The sequence below is a fragment of the Oncorhynchus masou genome, chromosome 20 (genome assembly GCF_036934945.1).
Source record: "Oncorhynchus masou masou isolate Uvic2021 chromosome 20, UVic_Omas_1.1, whole genome shotgun sequence".
Taxonomy (NCBI): Eukaryota; Metazoa; Chordata; class Actinopteri; order Salmoniformes; family Salmonidae; genus Oncorhynchus; species Oncorhynchus masou.
In genome coordinates, this window is record NC_088231.1 from 11,541,950 (window position 1) to 11,566,203 (window position 24,254).

Below are 24,254 nucleotides of genomic sequence, written 5' to 3' on the forward strand. Positions count from 1 at the left end.
AAATCTTCCCCCTCCGCCGCTTGCTTCCTTCCACACTAAATGCAACAGCTACGTAGAGCCATGCAGCGCAGCACAGCTGCTAGGCTCCCAGTAGAGACCGAGCCGCGGGGGTGTGTAACACTCTAAATCTTCCCCCTCTGCCGCTTGCTTCCTTCCACACTAAATGCAACAGCTACGTAGAGCCAGGCAACGCAGCACAGCCTTGACTTGGGTCGGCTCCAGAGGCAATTATGATAATAACGAGGGTTTTAAACAAGCAACAGTGTGCAATTAGAGCCTTTAATTACCTGCCTTAATCCAGGGAAGATTGGAGATTGCAGCTTGGAGTCAGAACTTTCTTGTTTTCATAAGATCGTAAGCTACAGTACGTGTGTGAGGGGGAACAAGTATAGTCGGAGTAGATTAGAGAGTTGGGCTCCAAGAATATGACTAGGATGTAACCGTCATGATGCAGAGAAGCCTTTACGTCAGCAGTGGAAAGTGATGGCCACTCTGAGTTACTGCTCAAGTAGGACTATTGGTGAAAAGAGACGAGATAGAGAGAACCTAAAGTCATCTAAAAGCCCTCTGAAAGAGCAACAGAATGTGGCAGGCCAACGCGGATGTTTCATAGAGAATATGTCATTCATAAACTCGCTGCAAACTACCAACGTGAAAACAAGTTCCCTTCACAACTCAGCAGGGGCAGCCCGGTCCCTCTCTTTTTTAGGGAAAGTGGTGACTGGCGATGCTGCTGTTTCATGTTTCATGAGCTGTTTTCTGCGCCAGCTGAAGATGCAGAAGATGTGTAGCTGCTATTGAAACGCATGACAAAGTTTGAGAGTTTACAGTAACTCACGGCTCAGGCCCTGTGTGGGACCGCAGCGCATCTGCGTGTGTGCCTGTGTCTGTGTGTGTGTGTGTGTGCGCGCGTGTGTCTGTGTGTGTCGCTGTGAAAGTAAAAGTAAGCTCCTCCTGTCAGATATGAAACAGAAGTTGTAGCCCTGGGTGGGCCGGTCCAATTAAAATGCATGCAGAGCGTTGGGGTGTGAGTGTCTCTCCTACCAAGCAAACACCAACTTTCAAACTTCAAACTCGCCTAAATAAAACAACAAACGTTGCAATGATGGCGGAATAACGAGGGAAAAATCAAACTTCAAAGTGGCACATTTTTCACTCTGTTTTTCCTACTCAACAGTGATAGATAGGGAGATACCATCTGGTCAGCTTGTCTGATGGTCTCCATCAACGCTGCATGATGGGAGATGGGACAGATTTAAGAGGGGGGCTTTTTATCTTCCTCGTGACTACAGAGCTATAAAGCTAAAGGATATGAGGGTCCCTCTACAGGGCTAAAAGGTCCCCCTCTCTCCCGACCGACCAGGTCTGTGAAGCCCCAGTATCAGAGAAAAGGGAAGGAATGATTGACGATCCATTTCCAAATACCCATCAATAGGGGATATAAAGTTCAGCTCCTAAAGTTCTGCTGCAATGTCCTAAATGACACCCTATTCCCTACATAGTGCACTTCTTTGACCAGGGCTTTGGCAGACAGTAGTGCACTATGCAGGGAGTAGGGTGCCATTTGGTAAGTGGTCCTCATCATGAAAGCTTCCTCTGCTTTCTAACTTATTTTTCAAAGAGATGGGTGGATTTAGCTGAGAGCTGCAGGAATGGAAGGATAGGTATGATAAACAATGTTCTCTGGATGTTTTTTCTTCGCTGTTCCCTTCAGTCAAGTGGCAAATAACACCCGCTCCTTCATTACCACACACACACACAGACACACACACACACAGACACACACACACACAGACACACAGACGACACAGACGACACAGACGACACACACACAGACACACACACAGACACACACACAGACACACACACAGACACACACACAGACACACACACAGACACACACACAGACACACACACCCACGACACACACAGACACACACACAGACGACACACACAGACACACACACAGACGACACACACAGACACACACACAGACACACACACAGACACACACACAGACACACACACAGACACACACACAGACACACACACAGACACACACACAGACACACACACAGACACACACACAGACGACACAGACAGACGACACAGACACACACACAGACACACACACACACACACACACACACACACACACACACACAGACACACACACAGACGACACACACAGACACACACACAGACACACACACAGACACACACACAGACGACACACACAGACACACACACAGACGACACACACAGACACACACAGACGACACACAGACACACACACAGACACACACACACACACACACACACACACACACACACACACACACACACACACACACACACACCCTCTCCAGGTGTCATATTGAGATGTGCATCTATCTCAGAGGCGGACATGACACCTGAGATGTATGAGCCTTTTGGAGCCTCGGCGCTCGCTGACACGCTAGGCAGGATAACAGGAATGCTCTTTTCTAAATACACAGGCAAGACAGCTAGTGACAAACCCAGCTATCAAAACAGCTCTTAACTGCAAACATGTTTGCGTGTGGAACTTGGCGAACGTTGAAGTAACGTGAGACGAAAACCCAATTACATGCAAAGGCGGGTCTCAAGGACACTGTTCTCACACAGGACCTGTTAGAGAGGAGGGCCGTCCACCCACTAGTTGCACTCTTCCTGATTTGTTTAATAACGTTTGAGGTCAAGGGTCACAGCTAATTCTGAGAAGTGTCGTCATTTTACTAAACTCCTGGAAGGGGGATGGGTGGATGAGTGGCTGGAGAGAGAGAAAGAGAGACTGCCCCCCGAGTGTTTAAAAGAGGATATTTCATTCAGGCTAAGGCATTTATTGGATGTCCTCAAATTAAATTAGGGTGAAAGCAGGACCATTACTCTACAGCATTATAGGATAAATACCCTTGAATAAATACCTGGGAGACCAGTGAATCCAACATGAAATCATAGGCAGAGAGAAGATTAACACTCAATGAGTGGATACTCCGGATATGTCCCAAATGGCACCCTATTCCCTCCAAAGTGCACTACCAGTGCACTAAATAGGGAATAGGGTGCCATTTGGGATGCAGCTCCTGTACTCTCTCCTACACTTTTCTACGGTATGATAGGCCTATACGACGCCCTTGGGCCTGCCTGCCTCCCACCCCTGTGAAGGAATGAAGGAAGAAACTTTGGGAGTTTTTTGGGGAGGCGGTGGTGGGAGACAGCTATTAAACTGTGATCTGATGATCTCAAGAGAAAGAAAGATGGTAGCGTAAAAAATGGCGATTCTTCAAAGGAACTGAGTTTCAGAACCCAACATTGGGGCCTTAAACCACCTGGAGAATACTTATGACTAAAACAGAAAGCCTGGGGCAGAATCCATCATCCGTTTTCCTCAGAAGGTAATCAATCATAAACGGTAGGGTTGCGATGAGGTAATGTGCAGAGTGATGTGTTTGTGGCCGCCTGCCTGCACTAGTGTCTGCCTCAAGGTGCCAAAGTTAGCCTGCTGGCGCAACGTCGCGCCTCTGGGCTCTGCTCTGTGGGAGCTCTCCTTCGCTCGTTTGTCATGCACTGGTCGTTCCTCTCTTAACACAATTACGGCTGTTTGCTCTCCCACAACAGATGCTGATGAGGTGAGCGGGGAGAAGGGCTGGGATTCATCTAATGCCTACTACTGTGTGTGTGTGTGTGTGTGTGTGTGTGTGTGTGTGTGTGTGTGTGTGTGTGTGTGTGTGTGTGTGTGTGTGTGTGTGTGTGTGTGTGTGTGTGTGTGTGTGTGTGTGTGTGTGTGTGTGTGTGTGTGTGTGTGAGTGCGCACGTCCGCCCGGCGATAGGAGTAGAAATTGAATTTTGATAATGGAGCACATCCATTTGGAGAGGCTTGGCAGAGTAGGGACAGTGAGGGATCCGAAAAGGCAGCGAGGAGAAGAGAGGGGGGAGGAAAACACCCACTTGACCTCCCTGTGTGTGTAAGCAGAAAGTGAGATCCGGAGTGGTGGAGCCCGGCTGCTTACTGTAAACTCACTTCAGATGAGGGACACTCTGTCACCCAGAATGCAGATGACATAACAGCGTCCAGAGCCAAAGATGCAGGTGAATGATTATGTACCAATGGGTGGTCCGCGGGATGTGCAGATGGCATGTGAGCCTGTAAGTAGTAGTAAGTGTGTCCACTAAGTAAAATGGATTTGAGTAAGGCTACATGAGTAAAGTGTTTAATGCACAAGACTAATGTGTTTAAAGAGACTAATGTGTTTAGAAGTGGAGGACACTAAGCAGAGGAGAGATGAACGTATGTGGATGACATAAACAGAGGATTAGTCAACTATTTAGAAAGGAAAGAGAGTAGAAACTAAGCTAAACGGGTATGGATGAGAAGTGTGTGTGTGATGTGACAGCCACTCCCGTAATTGCCAACGCTAGGAGCTCAAGTGTTCTGTGGCTTTTTTTTGCTTGAAATGTCAGTGCTCCCACATGGGACACAGGGTTGAAAAAAACACAAGCCAAAACAAACCGAAAAATGTGGATGTCAACACTATTTTAAAGCGCCGTGGGACTGTTTCACGGTACAAGAGACAACAACATACATCATCTGCACGGTGGGTTTGGTTGCTACCCAACGTTACGGTCTCCAATCAAAAGGTCATTGACAGGGAAAGCAAACAAAGAGCAGGAAGTAGGACAATGAGGGAAACTTCATGTGAAGGTCTGGGTTAGAACAAACTAACACCTGTATTTACAGAAGGGCTGTAATAACACTTAATTCAAATGTACCTAGAGGCAGGGCCACTTAAATAAATAAAAACAATTCATTCTCTTCCACTTATTCAAAGTAGTAGAATTATCAAAAATAATGAACCAGATCAATTTAAGTCACAGAAAAAATGTGACTGGCCTCGGGGGCAGTTCAAACCACAACAAGTACAGGAAATACCTTGGAAAAGCAAAATGCCATTATTTATTTTTTTAACAATTTATACTGATTACTGCAGTGTTTAAATCAGGCTATATCTGAACATTTTATATCTGAACATCTTATATCTGAACATTTTACAGGAGTAACTTTCCACTTTACAGACATCACTAAAACCTTGTCTTCCTCTCCCCTCTCCCTCACCATGGGTGGTAACATTTCATTTATGGGTCATTTAGAACTGTAGAAGGAAATGACAATAATCATACACTCTTCTGTGGAATTAGTGACAGGTTTGGACACTTAGGAAAAGTCAACAGGGGTTATTTACTTTCTCCAGAAATACCCAGGAGGGAGAGAGTGAGGGAGAGGAGAGAGAGGGGGAGAGATAGAGGAGAGAGAGGGGAGAGGGAGAGAGAGAGGAGAGAGAGAGGGAGAGAGAGGGAGAGAGAGAGATAGAGAGAGAGAGAGGGAGAGGGAGAGAGAGAGGAGGGAGAGGAGAGAGGGAGAGATAGAGGAGAGAGAGAGGGAGAGGGAGAGAGAGAGGAGAGAGAGAGGGAGAGAGAGAGGAGAGGAAAGAGAGGGAGAGGAGAGAGAGAGGGAGAGATAGAGGAGAGAGAGAGGGAGAGGGAGAGAGAGAGGAAAGAGAGGGAGGATAGAGAGAGAGGAGAGAGAGAGAGGGAGAGATAGAGAGAGAGAGAGAGAGGAGAGAGAGAGGGAGAGAGAGAGGGAGAGAGAGGGGGAGGAGAGAGAGAGGGAGAGATAGAGGAGAGAGAGAGGGAGAGGGAGAGAGAGGAGAGAGAGAGAGGGAGAGAGAGGGAAAGAGAGGGAGAGATAGAGAGAGAGGAGAGAGAGTGGGAGAGATAGAGGGAGAGAGAGATAGAGAGAGAGGAGAGAGAGAGGGAGAGATAGAGAGAGATATAGAGTGAGAGATAGAGGAGAGATAGAGGAGAGAGAGGGGGAGAGAGAAATAGAGGAGAGATAGAGGAGAGAAAGAGGAGAGATAGAATGATATATAAAAGGGTAGATAGAGGATAGATAGAGAGATAGATAAAGGAGAGAGAGAGAGAGAGAGGAGAGATAGAGGGAGACAGAGGGAGAAAGAGAGGAGAGAGAGAGAGAGAGAGAGAGAGGAGAGAATGAAAGAAAGAAAGTACCAGCACCTGTAGCTTATGCATCTGCTGTCGCCACGTCAACAGTGAGACCTACTTTTGACCAGAGCCTTTAGGGCCAAAAGTAGTGCACTATGTAGGGGATATGATGACATTTGGGACGCAGTCAATAAGGCCTGGGAAGAGAAGAGAAGAGAGAAGAGGAATCTATGTATGAGCCAAGAAGGTCTGGAGAGACTAGAGAGTGACGAGATGCTTGGACCCAGAGGAAGAGACACTTAATGATGAAATGGTGTTGAAAGCTACCGAGCCACACGAGTGAGAGGGACGGTGTGTGGGTGTGTTGAAAGCTACCGAGCAACACGAGTGAGAGGGACGGTGTGTGGGTGTGTTGAAAGCTACCGAGCCACACGAGTGAGAGGGACGGTGTGTGGGTGTGTTGAAAGCTACCGAGCCACAAGGCACTCCTCTGTGAGAGAGCATCCCCATGTTTCCACCCCACTGGAGTCATACAGGCCAAGGCAGGCTACCAGCTCCAGCGACATTCAGAGAATGGGGCACAGCGTCAAACACACACACACACACACACACACACACACACACACACACACACACACACACACACACACACACACACACACACACACACACAGTCACAGCTATAAGAAAAGCCATGAGGTAATACCCCTGTGATGCTGTATGAAAAACAACAACCTGTCTATGTAAAGATGATGAAACATGACCATTTTCTTGCCCAAATCCACAGACTAGACAGTTTTAGGAGAAAGTAGACCAGAAGATATTGACAGTTGACAGCCAATCCCCTACTGTACCCTTGTAGAGGAGACCAAAGTCAAACTGTCTCTGAGCAGCAGGCGACGGTGGACAGGTGGACACCACATCACTGAGGTACACACACACACACACACACACACACACGAGTCAGACACACACACCACTTGACCTAGCCTGCAGCACCACCTCCATGTCGCAGTCTTAATTGCATTGGAATACACTTTGTGGGAGAATGCAAATCTGTGGCATGCCAATAATAAAATCAAAAAACATTGTCCTTCACTTCCGTTCGCTCAGCCGGTAGCCATGATGAGCGGGAGCGACCACTAGCCACCGTGATGCAGTTTGTACTTCCTCTCCTCTCTCTCTCTCTCCGCCTGCCGGGGGGGGGGGACAAATGGTATACGGTCATCACCCTCTCTTGGCATGATTTTGAGTAGGGAAAAGTGTGTGTGTGGAGCATACTTTGGAACAGGTAATTGAGAGCATGCTGGGATAATGGCCGTACAGGAAGCTGCCATGACACCTCTACCAGGGATAATTTGGGAAGACAAAAACTAGACTCTGGTAGGTAGGCAATACACACCACCACACACAACACACACTTTAGAGACAAGCACACACATACGCACGCACGCACAATCACGCACGTACGCACACACACACACACACACACACACACACCTGATATGATGCAGCAGCTGCCATTACTGCTTTCACAGTGGCCTCAGCCAAAGTAGTGGGACGAGAGGGGAAGGTGGACAGGTAAGGCAGGAAGGGAGGAGGGGGTATAGATGGAGAGAGAGACATAGAAAGATGGCACAAGAGACAAAGGGAGCAAGAAAGATTGAGAGAGATAAATAAAGACATAGAGAGCTGTGTAGAGAGAGAACAGACTGTGGTGCCGGGCTCTGCTCAGAGATAGTACAGATTAATTAACAGGGTGGCACGAACGCAGCATGTCATGTGTGCAGCGGGCGGGCAGCCGGGTTGAGAGGTGGGCGAGACAGAGGGGCGAGACGTGTGACATTCAGCCTGGCCTCCTCACATGTCGGTTGGGAGCTCTACTTTCCCTCTCTCTTTCTCAACACCCTCTCCCTAGCTCTCTCTTTCTCTCTGTCTCTCAACACCCTCAACCCTAGCTCTCTCTCTCGCTCTCATATCGCCGATCTCTCCATAACCTCCATTACGCCTTTCACACTCACTCAATCTGCTCACTGCTGCTCCGAGCCAATCAACTGATCCCTCCTCTGCTCCGAGCCAATCAACTGGAAGATACATGTGGCAATAAGAACAGCCAGGCACTCATTCTACAGGGAATGGCATTAAGTAAAGGCCACAGAATGGGAGATATCAAAATGAATAAGCCTAGGTCTATAACAATATCTTAAAACACACTGCAGAATATTCTAGAAGGACATCTCAAAGCAAATATAGGCCCAGGACTATTATAAGGTGTACAACATAATCTACTGTAGGATATGTGTCTGTCAAATGTGTGAGATGTCGCACACTAGACAACCTCTGTAAAGCTGTGATCAGTCAAGGACACCCCCCAGCTTTATCAAGATGTTTGACATCTAGATTAAAACCACCGTGAGCACACAGAGAAGAATGTTCAGCAAAACCAACACAGTCAATTCCAGGGGATTTGGAGCCATTGTTTGATCACACTTTTTGTGGGACCGGAACTAGCAGTGGGCTGTAAAACTAATTCCCATATGGTTATGCATAGACACCGTTTCCCATTTTAGGAATGTCACTTCTAAATGTATTTTAAAAGACAGAAAAATCTGGTATGGTGTGTTTCTAATCAAACTTAAGGGTCATATCCTTCCAATAATTCCCTCTCCCTTATCTGGTATCTAACCTATATGCCCAAAACGACCATCAAATCAATAGAAATCAGTGGATTGGTTTTTTTGTTGCAATTTTGGTGTTCAAATGGACATTGAGACAATATATACAAGTACCGAAAACCATACAGGTCTCCCAGTGGTATAATATAATAACACACGGTTGAGGAAGGTGCATTTTTCATATTTTTGATCTGAATCGGTGGGATAAGGAGGTAAGGTTCAGAAACATACACCTTCCCCAACTGTGTGTTATTATATTACACCACCGGGAGACCTGTCCAACATTTCAAGTTTAACTGAAACACACATGTAGCTTAGCTGCCAGAGTTTTAGTTTTTCATTTCCCCCCGTCACCCATTTCTCTCTTTCCTTACCACTCGTTCTCATTAAGACTATGGAAAACTTGAGGAGCGGATGGGTCGATGTTTTCATTTTTCAAGTGCTTGTAGCCATTAGACGACCCCAAATCATCCATCAGGCAAATTCTTTCTGGTTAGGGCCTGTCAATTGAACAAGTAGCGGGGCTCAATATGCAAGATGCATTACACTCCATTTCAATAACCTTCATTATTTCTTTCAAGTGTCGTTCGTTTCGTTTTCTATTTCCCTTCTTATCCACACACGCACACACATTCCACCGACAGCAGCAGCATCTCCTTGCCAAATTCAATACTTGAGGAGCACACCACTCCGAGCCAGGTGACATTTGATTTGCCTATGATCAATCAGAAGCAAAGCCTCATTCCCAATTCCAAACCATTGGCCACAGACATAAAATGATACCTGGATGCCAATCCAACCCATCTAGACTTGAGGAAGGGTGCAATTCTATATCTTTGTGGTGCTGTAGAAAATTCTAAACGGATAAAATGTGTGGGATGTTGAATTCCAACTGAAGACGCCCATAAACTGAAGTCAAACACACATGAAAGCTCTCCAAAAACGGCTCCCATTGCCATTAACAAACCTGGGCCCATGTGAACCCATATAAACAGTTCTGGACTTCTCTCAGTAATAATAACAATTAATGAATTACTGCAGACTACAAACTGTAGAAGACTGCAACAGAGATCAAAACAGTATGCATGCAGTAGGCCTATTTTATATATATATATATATAAAACATGATTTATTCATTTAATCCATGCACACACTGAGCAAAATAATTTAAATGTAGCCTAACCACACAAAGCTAATCTAACACAATAGCGAAATAAATATTTTCAAACCATTTTCTCCGTAATTGCTAAAAACCAACCCAATCCAAGAACATGTATAAACAACTCATTCTCAACGAGAGCAAAGGGTCACCTTCTTCCCCCTGTGTCCCAAATGGCACCCTAGTACCTATATAGTGCACTCCTGTGGGCCCGATAGTGAAAAGTAGTGCTCTACATAGGGAACAGGGTGCCTTTTGGGATACATCCTGTAATTACACCTGCCATGATCACTTTGGCTCAACTGGTATGGTCGGTCGTTATAACAACAACAGGGGAGGAGCACTTGAGGAAACATTGGTTTGAATTGTCAGGATACTTAGATGCCGATACAATATGTATTGCCATTCGATGTTCCAAACACATTGCTCACTATATGTCTGCTGCAGAGAGACAAGAGACAGCCATGAGAAAATGAGTTTTCATCAGTCAGGGAAATAAAAGTGTTGCAAACATCTTGGCTCACTATTTATAAAGAAGATGGAGAACAAGCCATGAAGGAGTTTTGGTGCCGGTACAGCCAAGTCCCGCAAAAATAATATTGTGATAATGCCAATATATTATAATATATTATATCCTAATATGTAATTGTATCGCCCCCATCACTAGAAACATGTAGTCTGGATAGTGGATAGTGTGTGTGTGTTTGACTGTGTCTGTGTGCGTGTGCGTGTGCACGTGACAAAGAGAGGGGGGAAAATCCCCCCCTCCCCAATCTATTGTCGCTTTAATGAACATATCTGTCCCTGGCTGGCTGGCGGGCTCGGCTTTGGTCTGAAGAGGTTACAGCGTCTCAGTCTCAGTCTACTCTACTCATTCTGGTCACAAAGCTGGACTTTGTAGGAATGTTGATTTCTCTCCAAAAAGCGAGGGTGGGATAGCCTCAGCTCCGGCCCTGGCTCTCACTGAACTGAATGGCTGTATCAGACCCAGGCTCAGCCACAAAGAAAAGAGAAGAATGATAGCTTGATCGAAACAAGAGAAACAAGTCTGCTTCACCGTTCTGTGACCCCCCCAGCCCCCCCTCCCTCTGACTGTAGGAAAACCATGGGGGAAACACGGTTCATGTTTGTGTTCATGACCAACCGTTTATTTACTGCAGCGTTCATAAAATATAGATTGGGACATGAGCAGAGATACGGGAGTGCAAGACGTGGAACGTGAAAAATGCCAGCACCAGAGCAGCGGCACGCCGGTCAAAAAGATCTGCTCTGCTGAGTGAAAGAACAAGCCAGATACGTACGAGAACTAACGTTGGAGGAGGAAAACACAGCACAGAAGAAAACACACAGGTCAAACATATCTCTGCTGTGAAAGGGAAAAGGTTAGAGTTCAGAGAGATTAAAAGCAGGCATACATAAGAGAAGCTACGCTTCAAAGCATCATGTCTCCACAAGACTACTGTAATATCAGCCGTGCTGAAAGGGAAATCGACATTTTCAATGACTGAATGTCAGAGGAATTTCTCGGGCCTATTTTTAAATACGATATTATCGTCAGTTCGTTTAGCCTACCTGAACACATTCAAATCAATAACACCATGTATCAAAGAACGTGCGGAGTGTCTGGTGTCTGAAACTAAGACATTACATTCAAATTACAGAGAGAATAATCACTACATTACCTTCAAGCTGAGCTCTTGTCCAAAGCGTTTTTTAATCAGTCACTCACAGATAGCTTTTTCATATACAGTATTGCCATGACTGTAGGCTACTCATATTCAGTACAGTACTCCTGTGACTGTAGGCTACTCATATTCAGTACAGTACTCCTGTGACTGTAGGCTACTCATATTCAGTACAGAACTCCTGTGACTGTAGGCTACTCATATTCAGTACAGTACTCCTGTGACTGTAGGCTACTCATATTCAGTACAGTACTCCTGTGACTGTAGGCTACTCATATTCAGTACAGTACTCCTGTGACTGTAGGCTACTCATATTCAGTACAGTACTCCTGTGACTGTAGGCTACTCATATTCAGTACAGTACTCCTGTGACTGTAGGCTACTCATATTCAGTACAGTACTCCTGTGACTGTAGGCTACTCATATTCAGTACAGTACTCCTGTGACTGTAGGCTACTCATATTCAGTACAGAACTCCTGTGACTGTAGGCTACTCATATTCAGTACAGTACTCCTGTGACTGTAGGCTACTCATATTCAGTACAGTACTCCTGTGACTGTAGGCTACTCATATTCAGTACAGTACTCCTGTGACTGTAGGCTACTCATATTCAGTACAGAACTCCTGTGACTGTAGGCTACTCATATTCAGTACAGTACTCCTGTGACTGTAGGCTACTCATATTCAGTACAGTACTCCTGTGACTGTAGGCTACTCATATTCAGTACAGTACTCCTGTGACTGTAGGCTACTCATATTCAGTACAGTACTCCTGTGACTGTAGGCTACTCATATTCAGTACAGTACTCCTGTGACTGTAGGCTACTCATATTCAGTACAGTACTCCTGTGACTGTAGGCTACTCATATTCAGTACAGTACTCCTGTGACTGTAGGCTACTCATATTCAGTACAGTACTCCTGTGACTGTAGGCTACTCATATTCAGTACAGAACTCCTGTGACTGTAGGCTACTCATATTCAGTACAGTACTCCTGTGACTGTAGGCTACTCATATTCAGTACAGTACTCCTGTGACTGTAGGCTACTCATATTCAGTACAGTACTCCTGTGACTGTAGGCTACTCATATTCAGTACAGTACTCCTGTGACTGTAGGCTACTCATATTCAGTACAGAACCCCTGTGACTGTAGGCTACTCATATTCAGTACAGTACTCCTGTGACTGTAGGCTACTCATATTCAGTACAGTACTCCTGTGACTGTAGGCTACTCATATTCAGTACAGTACTCCTGTGACTGTAGGCTACTCATATTCAGTACAGTACTCCTGTGACTGTAGGCTACTCATATTCAGTACAGTACTCCTGTGACTGTAGGCTACTCATATTCAGTACAGTACTCCTGTGACTGTAGGCTACTCATATTCAGTACAGTACTCCTGTGACTGTAGGCTACTCATATTCAGTACAGTACTCCTGTGACTGTAGGCTACTCATATTCAGTACAGTACTCCTGTGACTGTAGGCTACTCATATTCAGTACAGTACTCCTGTGACTGTAGGCTACTCATATTCAGTACAGTACTCCTGTGACTGTAGGCTACTCATATTCAGTACAGAACCCCTGTGACTGTAGGCTACTCATATTCAGTACAGTACTCCTGTGACTGTAGGCTACTCATATTCAGTACAGAACTCCTGTGACTGTAGGCTACTCATATTCAGTACAGAACCCCTGTGACTGTAGGCTACTCATATTCAGTACAGAACCCCTGTGACTGTACATAAGTCGCTCAGCAGGGTTCCTCTGTGAGCGAGCAGCGCCCACATTTTAAACAGGTACGGCAGAATAGGGGCTAGGTCACATGGTGTTGAGCTGACCTATCCTACGCGCCTGACAGAATATTGGGCAGGAGGAAGACCAGCAGCCAATCAGAAATGGTTACGGAGGAAGCATGGCAAGCAAATGGAGCAGGGCGGTGTGAGGAAAGCACAGTTGGCATACTGTACTATGAGGAAACATCAGTCAGGAAAATACAGAAGTCAGTCATTAAGAGGTCTATAAATGCATGTTCCATTTCACACAGTAATGCCATACTAGGTCTTTAGAACACAGACAAAGACCACAAAGAAACTTCACCTCAAACATAACACAAAAAAATAAGAAAATTCTTTACATTTTTCAATTATTATTATTATTTATCTTACTGTACATCTCAGACACTTGGGAGAGATACACCACTAGACCTTTCAGTAAAGGATGTACATGTCGTACATCTTTAACCATTGGGATTTATATATGCAACAGCTGGGGAATGGTACATGTTCTGCTTGACGCTGGAGGGTCAATTAATAATGGTAGAACTCGCGCTATCTCACGGATGATACTCATGAACGCACACACAACCAGGAGACCCCTGGGGCAACAGAGCAGCGGAGGGACACAAACACACACACACACACACACACACAGTGGACACACACACAGTGGAGCGACACACACACAGTGGAGCGACACACACACAGAATGGAGCGACACACACACACACACACACAGTGAAGCGGCACACACACACAGAGTGGAGCGTCACACACACACAGAGTGGAGCGACACACACGCAGTGGAGCGACATACACCCAGTGGAGCGACACACACACACACACACAGTGAAGCGGCACACACACACAGAGTGGAGCGACACACACACACACACACAGTAGAGCGACACACACACACACACACACACACACACACACACACAGTAGAGCACAGTGGAAGTGAGTGGTCACACACACACAGAGTGGAGCGACACACACACAGTGGAGCGACATACACAGAGTGGAGCGACACACACACACATACACAGTAGAGCGACACACACACACACACACAGTGAAGCGTCACACACACACAGAGTGGAGCGACACACACACAGGGTGGAGCGACACACACACGCAGTGGAGCGACACACACACACAGTAGAGCGACACACACACACAGTAGAGCGACACACACAGAGTGGAGCGACACACACACAGAGTGGAGCGACACACACACACAGTAGAGCGACACACACACACACACACAGAAGCGTCACACACACACAGAGTGGAGCGACACACACGCAGTGGAGCGACACACACACGCAGTGGAGCGACATACACACGCAGTGGAGCGACACACACACGCAGTGGAGCGACATACACACAGTGGAGCGACACACACGCAGTGGAGCGACATACACGCAGTGGAGCGACACACACACACACACAGTGAAGCGGCACACACACACAGAGTGGAGCGGCACACACACACAGAGTGGAGCGACACACACACAGTGGAGCGACACACACACAGTGTGTACATTTCAATTATTTTGCTCAGCGTGTGCATGGATTAAATGAGCCTGGAGGTGAGGTGTGGTGTGTGGGGAGGAAGGTTCAGGACAAATGATCCAGGAGTTGGACTCTGGGCAGCCCCATCCTGCCCCACTGCCCTCACTGGCGTTCAGGCACACTCACAAACACACACACACACCTCCTTACATCCCCATCACAGCAAGTAACTGGCATAGACCGCTCACTGCCGAGGGTCAATGTCCCAACTCCAGTTGAGCGTTCCTCTAGTGTGTCAATATGGCCATTGGCTGTAGGTACGTGGATGGTCCACTGACATAATATGTCAATAAATAGTGTCTTAAGAGCTGTATCGCATGTTGAATATTCTGTTACAGGTTTTTCATCGATTCTGTTTGTACTGAAAACGTGATTTATGAAATTGGGTTTTTAAATATTTTTAAGCAGGTAACAATAAGAACTGACAAAAGCATTTTGCAACACTTTAATGGCACAAAAGTAAGCACCAAAGCAGGCATTCTGCAAGGGAGTACCAGGATGTTGTGTTCCAAACACCATCAAATTCAGGGACAGAGCGAGTGGGATTGAGCATTGTCGAGCCAATGGAAAGATTACATATTTTATTTTTTGTTGTCGCACCAAACACACTTTGACACCTCCAGATCTCAATTCATTGTTGGTTCACAGACCACATTTTCATTTCACATCAAACCATATGGTTCCATCTAACACAAGACATTCGGCAAACTTCTGGAAGAAACTTATGTTTGAACCATATTTTACACATAAAATTTGTTGTCCAACTATCTTTGTCCAACCAACCACATAACTCCACAGTGAAACAACCAGTTTACAGTGGGCCTACATGTACCAGAGGTCCAAAAAATGATCACTGTAAGCACGTTTTGAGATATTGTGAAACAATGAGTGTTTACAATGAGCCTACATGTACCAGAGATCCCAAAAAATGATCCTACATTTTGAGATATTGTGAAACAATGTGTGTTTACAGTGAGCCTACATGTACCAGAGATCCCAAAAAATGATCCTACATTTTGAGATATTGTGAAACAACATGTGTTTACAGTGAGCCTACATGTACCAGAGATGGCAACAACAACAAAGAAATCCATCATCATTTTAGACGCTGACATAATGCCGTCAAAGCCTAGTGCCTGGAAAGGGAGGAGTCCATAAATATTTTAGTGAGGTTCATAGGGAAAGACAATTGGCTGATGTTAAGAAGAAAATAAATCTGGCGGTTGGAGATGGACAGGTGTGTGTGTGTGTGTGTGTGTGTGTGTGTGTGTGTGTGTGTGTGTGTGTGTGTGTGTGTGTGTGTGTGTGTGTGTGTGTGTGTGTGTGTGTGTTGTGTGTGTGTGTTGTGTGTGTGTGTGTGTTTGTGTGTGTGTGTGTGTGTTTGTATTTGTGTGTGTGTGTTCGTATCTGTGTGTGTGTGTTTGTATTTGTGTGTGTGTTCGTATTTGTGTGTGTGTCTGTTAATCCCTTTGAAGTACTCCATACCTTCACCTTCTATAAAGAGAAGTGGAGAGAGAGAACATGTTTTTAAAAAGGGAAAATAAAATAGAAAACATACAAAGGGTCTGGGTGCTTGTGTGTGTGTGTGTGTGTGTGTGTGTGTGTGTGTGCTTGTGCATCATTACAGAGACACACAGAGGGGTTTCCATTCTAATAATACATTGACTCTCTGTAGTGCTATTCATTGCATCAGCAGCCATCGCCATCGGACTGGCAACAGAGCAATACATAAATGTGTTTTAGCAGGTGTATTGAGGAGGGTGTGTGTGTGTGTGGGGGGGGGGGGGTTCACTGGGCCAGAATAATATCCCCACACACAGCTGCCTTTCATGAAGATTCTCATGCTGCTATCATAACAAATTGCCTCCCTCGAAGAGTGGGTGGGAGGGAGGGAGGGAGGGAGGGAGGGAGGGAGGGAGGGAGGGAGGGAGGGAGGGAGGGAGGGAGGGAGGGAGGGAGGGAGGGAGGGAGGGAGGGAGGGAGGGAGAGAGGGATGTGTCAGGGGGAGTTTTGTGTGTGTGTGCTTGTGTGTGTATTAAATAAATGGGGGGCCTTCACTAAATCACAAACATTCACCTTTCCCCTCTCCAATCTCTCCCTATGATATGTTGTGATTGACAAAGTCCCAGACAGACAGAGGAGCTGTCCCCCATTTCTCTTTCCTTGTCCCACCACGCCACCACTTCACAAGTGCACTCAACTCAGTGAGCTGGGAGCTGCTCGGGAGCTTGGCTGGGGCTGGTGTGCACTGTGCACTGCTTGCCCGTGGCGGAAGGGAGCCTCTCCTCTACCCCCATCTCCTCCTCCCTCCCCTCCTCCTCACCCCCGACCCTCCCCCGTTTCAGCATGGCTGGGCTGCAATGAGCCCTGCTCCAATGAAACACGCTATTCCAGGCAGAGTGTGGCGCTCGGTGCCGCCACTCCTCTCCTCTGCTGCACTGCTCACGCACCACACTTAACAAGCTGCTGGTGAATCAGCCTTGTGCATGCCCTTGGTGGCTATTCCCTTACTCCCTTCTATACATCTGGCGCTCTACCTTGGCCTCGCTTCAGTTTTCATGGTTGCTATACCATTCCCACAGTCTGTCTAAGGAGAGGAGGCATTCTCTTCTACAGGCCTCGACGTAGCTCTCTTGCCCTATCGTTTGGCAAGCCTCTGAGGTGAAGTATCGGGTCTTTTGTTCAAACGGCATTGATCTGATAGTATTAATGAAGCAAAGGCACATTTGACAGAATTAACACTTCAATATGTCACTGAAAAATGAATTAGAGGCTATATTTACACAGAATAAACCATCTGGTGCACACAGGGAAGTAACAGCGAGTCCTGAATAAGAACACACACTGTTGATGTGATCAGAATGGCAAGTGGCAACCGTCTTTCAACCGGTCACACCTGGGCATGGATTTAGAGTGAGGATCACGACGGCCAAACGGGACTTTATTAACATCATTATAGTAACAAATGATGCCTTCTCTCCTTCCAAAGTACCCTGCACAACCGCCACCAAAGGGCCTGTCATGAGGTTTTTAAAAAATCACTGGCTACGTATGAGTAACAAATGAAACCTCAGATCTCCAAAGTGATCCCATCAATCAACCGAGAGTTAATGTGAACTAATAAAATCTGATTTTTTGGGACATGGGAGATCGACGTCCCCTAGTGCAGAAATTGATTACGACTGCACTTCAAATGAATTCGACCCGCCCACCCCACTCCACCCCGCAACCACCCCACCTCACCCCACTCCACCCACCTCACCCCACTCCACCCCGCAACCACCCCACCTCACCCCGCTCCACCCCACCTCACCGCTCTCCACCTCACCCCACTCCACCCCACCTCACCCCACTCCACCCACCTCACCCCACTCCGCCCCACCCCGCCCCACCTCACCCCGCTCCATCTCACCTCACCGCTCTCCACCTCACCTCACCCCGCTCCACCCCACCTCACCCCACTCCGCCCCACCTCACCCCGCTCCACATCACCTCACCCCACCTCACCCCGCTCCACCCCACCTCACAGCTCTCCACACCACCTCACCCCACCCCACGTCATCACCCTCCACCCCACCTCACAGCTCTCTACCCCACCCCACCACCCTCCACCCACCCGGGAACCATTTGTTTCGCAGCAATAGAAACATTATTCTGAATAGTGCCTACCAGGGGGGGTTTCATAAAGAAAATACCTTCTGCAAAGAAGGTGTGTCAAATACATCATGATCCGATCCTCAAATCTAGACATAAATAATATACATTTATTTTTCATTTCTAACAAACTAACTTTTGCTTGTTATCTTCAAAATATTGGTCTTAAAGGTTATTGTTTAGGGCAGAATTTAAATACAGTAATTCCCTCACTAAAAGGCAATTAAATATATTTCATTATCGTTCTTGATTACCAAGCCTAATCATACAGTTCCCCTTTGCAACAATTTCAGTTATATAACTGAAGGGTCACAGGATCGAATGACATCCAGCAGGCATCTAGAGGACGCATAGCAGTACTGTATGTGGATGCCAGTGCCATACGTTATGTAGGCTGGACGTAGACTACTATAAACCAAACAGACGCGTTTACACTGTACGACAACACAGTTGTCTGCCCAGCAACAGCCCTGTGCCTGCTCAGAAGACCGGCAGGCTCCCTGTGCCTGCTCAGAAGACCGGCAGGCTCCCTGTGCCTGCTCAGAAGACCGGCAGGCTCCCTGTGCCTGCTCAGAAGACCGGCAGGCTCCCTGTGCCTGCTCAGAAGACCGGCAGGCTCCCTGTGCCTGCTCAGAAGACCGGCAGGCTCCCTGTGCCTGCTCAGAAGACCGGCTGGCTACAAACCAAATCATGGCCACACAGAAATTAGGTTAGGTTATCAAAAATAATATAAAACGTCCTCGCACAATGAAAGTGAGCACAATTATTTGAAAAATAAAGTAAAAATACCACAAAAGATGTACAATTCCTGAGTGAAAATGAGAGACAGCTTGAACAGAACAGAATAAATATCTGGCCTCTTTCTCTCTCCGAGAAACACACAAGACTGAACTATAATAGTTTAACTGTGTATCAAATCCCTCTATGCAGTGCCACATTATAGCCTGGTTCAACTCCATAGGCCCAGTCCCTGTTTAAACAAAAGCCTATTTAGGAGGATCCAAGAATCTTTCGTCGGCATCTATCTTCAGTCTCATTTTTCAGACGCAATTGCAGAACATGAAGATACCTCTTTGTTTTACCTACACTGGCTGTCTGCACCATGTCCAGGCTGTTTAGAGGGCACTGGTCTGAACCTACTGGAGTCAACCCCCATAAATGGTTTATTTATTTTTTAAATTTAAAAAAAGAGATAAGAGTGCAATCTAATTTTACAATGTAAAAAAACAACAACATTTGAATTAAAACAAATGTTGTATGGACAATACTAGTGTGTGTGTGTGTCCCTATTTCTACTGACTAACGGTGGTGTGCTGATTCTGAGAACAAGATGCAATATAACCTTGTGCACCTTGTCAATGAAATAATCTACAACTGTAAAGTGACAGTGTTGACCTTTAAGAAAAACTGAAAACAGTCTCTATGTACTGAAATAACTACAAAATGTTTGAGAGCGTTACACTTTTAAACGGGTGTTTCTGATGTTCAATAAAGTATCTATTGACTGTCTAATAAATCATTGTTACAGGCCTGCTGTTTCTTTAACCAATATTCCCCTGAAACAATGTTTCACCCCACATTTTAAAATAGCCTAACCTGGGGGTTACATTAAAATGTATGTGAATTACAAAACATTTTAATTCTGCTGTAGGCTAAACGGACTTCCAGGCTCAGTGCCTCCGGGGGAAAAGGGCAAAGGGCAAAGAAGTGAGCCAAATCACAAACCACACACTCTGGACCATATCTATCTCAGGGACAACGACATGATTCATAGTCATTTTTAACATTCATTTGACCTGGATGCTTTTCAAATATTTTGGTATTCGGGTAGCGTATTCTGTTATATCGCATTGTTGGCATCCCCGTTGGATAAAGACTATGGTCTATATTCAATCCGTTACGCTGAAGAGACGCTTTTTAGCGCAAGTGACAATTAAACGCAAAGTTCCAGCGGTCGCAGAGACTGCATTCACGGAAAACGCTGCATGTGTTAACTCAATGTAAATTACTTTTATATTTATATCCGCAATCTGTAACGCTTCGGTGATACATATTGAATAGAGCCCTAAGACTACTTATACGGAGATAAATCTGTCAGGCTAGTCCCTTATAATAAACCAACACACGTTATGGATAACCAACACCGTATGCCCAGAAATGATGACAAACTGAAAGCTTTACAGTGTACTGTTATGTGTTTTGAAAGGTCCCATATAAACCGTAATGATACCGTGTATTAATAACACAGTGTAGCAACATATAGTGTATTTGTCGACTTCGTAGAGAAGGAAGACAACGATGTATTATTTTTTCCATGTTATGCATTTGTCTGATAATCGACCTGTGCGCTTGTCGCACCTGATACAAACTAACACTGCCAGGAAAGTTAAAGAAGTAAATACATCTACATGAGCAACAACAATGTCACTCATAAATGGCAGCAATGTCTCCCAAGTTTGCGAAATAGCAGATAGCGAAATATAGATATTAATTAAATAACTGACATATAGTTGTGTGGATGGATTAAATACAACGTAAAATTACTGTAGGCCTTCAGCTGTACGCAATCAAAAGGCAATTTCTATATATATTTTTTGTGCTTATTTTAAGCACGTGCGCACATTCCAGGTGAACTATTTTAATGTGTCCAACAATGCGTCATCGAATAAAATGCACATATGCCAGTTTATCCTGATCTAGGTAGTTCAGAAGTGTCACAATACACAACAGACATATACGCTACGAACGGTACCTCAAAATATTAAATGGGATTTTTCGATGGCAGCTTTCATGTCAAGCGCTTGTAAAAACACGAACGGCGGGTAATTTATCAACAACTCTCACAGGAAGCAAACACTAGCCAAACCAATACCCGGCTAATAAATGTGTTTATCATTTTGGACAATATTAAAATAAATAAATGACAACATGACAGTACAGTTTAGGGCCCTACCTGGTGTGGATTTGTCCGATTAGAATCCCATTGTTGTTCAGTATCGGTGTGTCAAAACTTCACCAAACGATGCTCCAACTTCTAGGGAATGCGTCGCTGTTTTCTGAATGGAATAGTCGGTGGTAAAACAAAGGTTCTGGCAAACACAACTCTCACTCCAGCTATTTCAAAACGATAGGATAGTCCCGTAGCTCAATGGAAATATAAAACATACCAATGTCGCCGACGGGGCTGTTGACAGATATTCACTGCCCGGGAACAACAGTGAAGACTGTCTGATCACTCAACAGAAGAGGACAGCGCATTGTAAGAAGCAGAGGATTCGAGCATGACACCGTCCAGCAGTGACAACCACACATGTGTAACTACTGAGGACCCTACCAACCACGACACAAAACAGGGGGAGATCGAGTTACGATTGTAGTAGCCTATTTGCGCCGAGAGAACCACTGCCTCCGTAAACGTCAGTCTCCTTGACGTGATGAAACGACCGAATGAAAGGCACTTTCTCATACTCTTCCGACCGCCAACGCTACAAGCAAGGTGGCTATTTTGTAATTTCATAAGAACGGAGAGGTCTCCGGGTCTACATAGATATTGTTGTCCTGCGCGCGATGGAGGGTCTCCCCCTTCTCGCAGTCAGTCGATGTAAAGACCCAGTGTTCCCCCTGCTGCGTCCAATCAGTATGTATATCTAGCACTATATGGGTAATAATTTAAGGGTCACCCATGAGTTGCGTCGCGGTGTGAAAAATGACTCCGCGGCGGATATCGAAGCAGATGAAGATGTCTGCGTTGGTACTGATTAGGCTGCACACTCAGATAATGGATTTAGGGCTTCGATTTGGAGATGATGGTGTATTGGCGTAGGGTTATTTGTTTAGTACAGAGCAGCTTGCAGCCGACATCAGTTGTTATGACATGTTAATAAATACATCGTTATGTTGTTTTATTTGACGGTCACATATTTGTATAAATAGGTTGTCATAATTAGGCCTGCTTAGAGGTGACATGGTACTGTACCATTTGCTGCCAGGTACAGTAATAACTAATTCTGTACTTTTTCTAGCAATATTACAAGATGAAACTGAGGACAAAGAGAGCATTATATTTGAACATATATTGCAGCCAGCCACCCCACTAGAAAGTAAAAATAATGACTATAATCACACTGTTTTTCTATTCCTGCCAACATGAAGATGCAGCCCATGGTTGCACATGTTCTTCTGCTTTGACTTTGATACCAATGTTAATAGTCAAATGTCATGAGGTCATGTCTGGCGTGTCTTTCAGTTGACAGAAACTGAAAATATGCACATATTTTACAGCCTTTGACATACACTGAGTGTACAAAACATTAGGAACGGCGGCTCTTTCCATGACATAGTTGAATCCAGGTGAAATCTATGATCCCTTATTGATGTCACTTGTTAAATCCACTTCAGTCAGTGTAGATGAAGGGGAGGAGACGGGTTAAAAAAGGATGTTTAAGCCTTGAGACGTGGATTGTATGTATTCTGCCATTCAGAGGGTGAATGGGCAACACAAAGGATTTAAGTGCCTTTGAATGGGGTATGGTCGTAGGTGCCTAGCGCACCGGTTTGAGTGTCAAGAACTGCAATGTTTCTGGATTTTACACACGCAACAGTTTCTGTGTGTATCAAGAATGGTCCACCACCCAAAGTACATCCAGCCAACTTGACACAACTGTGGGAAGCATTGGAGTCAACATGAGCCAGCATCCCTACAGAACGCTTTCGACACCTTGTAGAGTCCATGCCCCGATGGAGTGAGGCTGTTCTGAGGGCAAAAGGGAGGGGGTTGCAACTTAATATTAGGAAGGTGTTCTTAATGTTTTGTCCACTCAGTGTATAAGCCTGCAAATATTTAATAGAGACCAATATTTCTTGCAACTAACCAAACCAAACACACATCTTAAGATGAACAAATATGTCATGGTCTAATCAGCATAGTTCTTTAACACCCTCTCCATAATATAATGACCTGGGAAACAGCAAAATATCAGACAGACCGTCCACCTGCTCTACCTGTAATATAACTTCTGCCTCAACTATCTTTTTAACTGTAAAAATCAGTCAGACAAGCTCAGGGGCAGAGTCATCATTTTAATAAGGGTCAAGTTAGAGTTGAAACAGTTATGTTGCAACTGCCATTTGGCTTTGCCACTGAGCTCCACCTCTGAGTCCAAATACCGGTGTCTGTCTTTTCCTGATTTGAAAAACATTTGACTGAATCTCATGAAACTAAAAACCCTGTTGAGACAGACCTACACCCAGACACACAACCTGTTACAAGCCAAGCATAAGGGATGAACTTTTAACAAGCTTTGCCCTCGTTGCCCTCCTCTGATACCTCACCTCAGACTGAGTGCATGGCCGGTTGCCGGGCAGTTAACAAGTGCAGTAGATAGACGTACACAGCTCAATATCCCTACTCCCTTCCTGGTTGGGGTTGGGTGGAGTGAAGTGGAAGCCGGTGGGAGGGTGGTACTGCCTTGCACCAAAACCAAACGAAGCATGCCATGTGTTTCTGGTTGCCATGGCGGCGTGGTGGAGAGCTAGTGCATGTGAGCGTGGTGCAGTGGTCATGACATGATTTGATTGTAACATCTCAACCTCTCTCACGTCTCCTTATACGAAACATGGTCTTGCCTTAAAAGGACCCATTTCAGGTTTAAAGGTTTAAACACAGGTTGGATTCAAAGTAATGGCCGGACTGAAAATAGCC

General features: G+C 45.6%; 1 protein-coding gene across 2 annotated transcripts in view; it reads right to left on the bottom strand.

The window, feature by feature from the left end:
* The window catches only part of LOC135506975 (teneurin-3-like), a 425,857-nt gene extending 403,412 nt beyond the window's left edge, over positions 1-22,445 (bottom strand). Inside the window, exons 1-2 of one of the 2 annotated variants that reach the window (XM_064926416.1) lie at positions 21,721-22,445; positions 21,507-21,609 (exon numbers count right to left, since the gene is read on the bottom strand). The gene's annotated coding sequence lies outside the window, so the exon portion shown is untranslated. Of the gene's footprint in view, positions 1-21,506 lie in introns of both variants that reach the window. The other variant, XM_064926417.1, reaches the window with a different exon arrangement.
* Between the last annotated feature and the right edge of the window lie 1,809 nt (positions 22,446-24,254).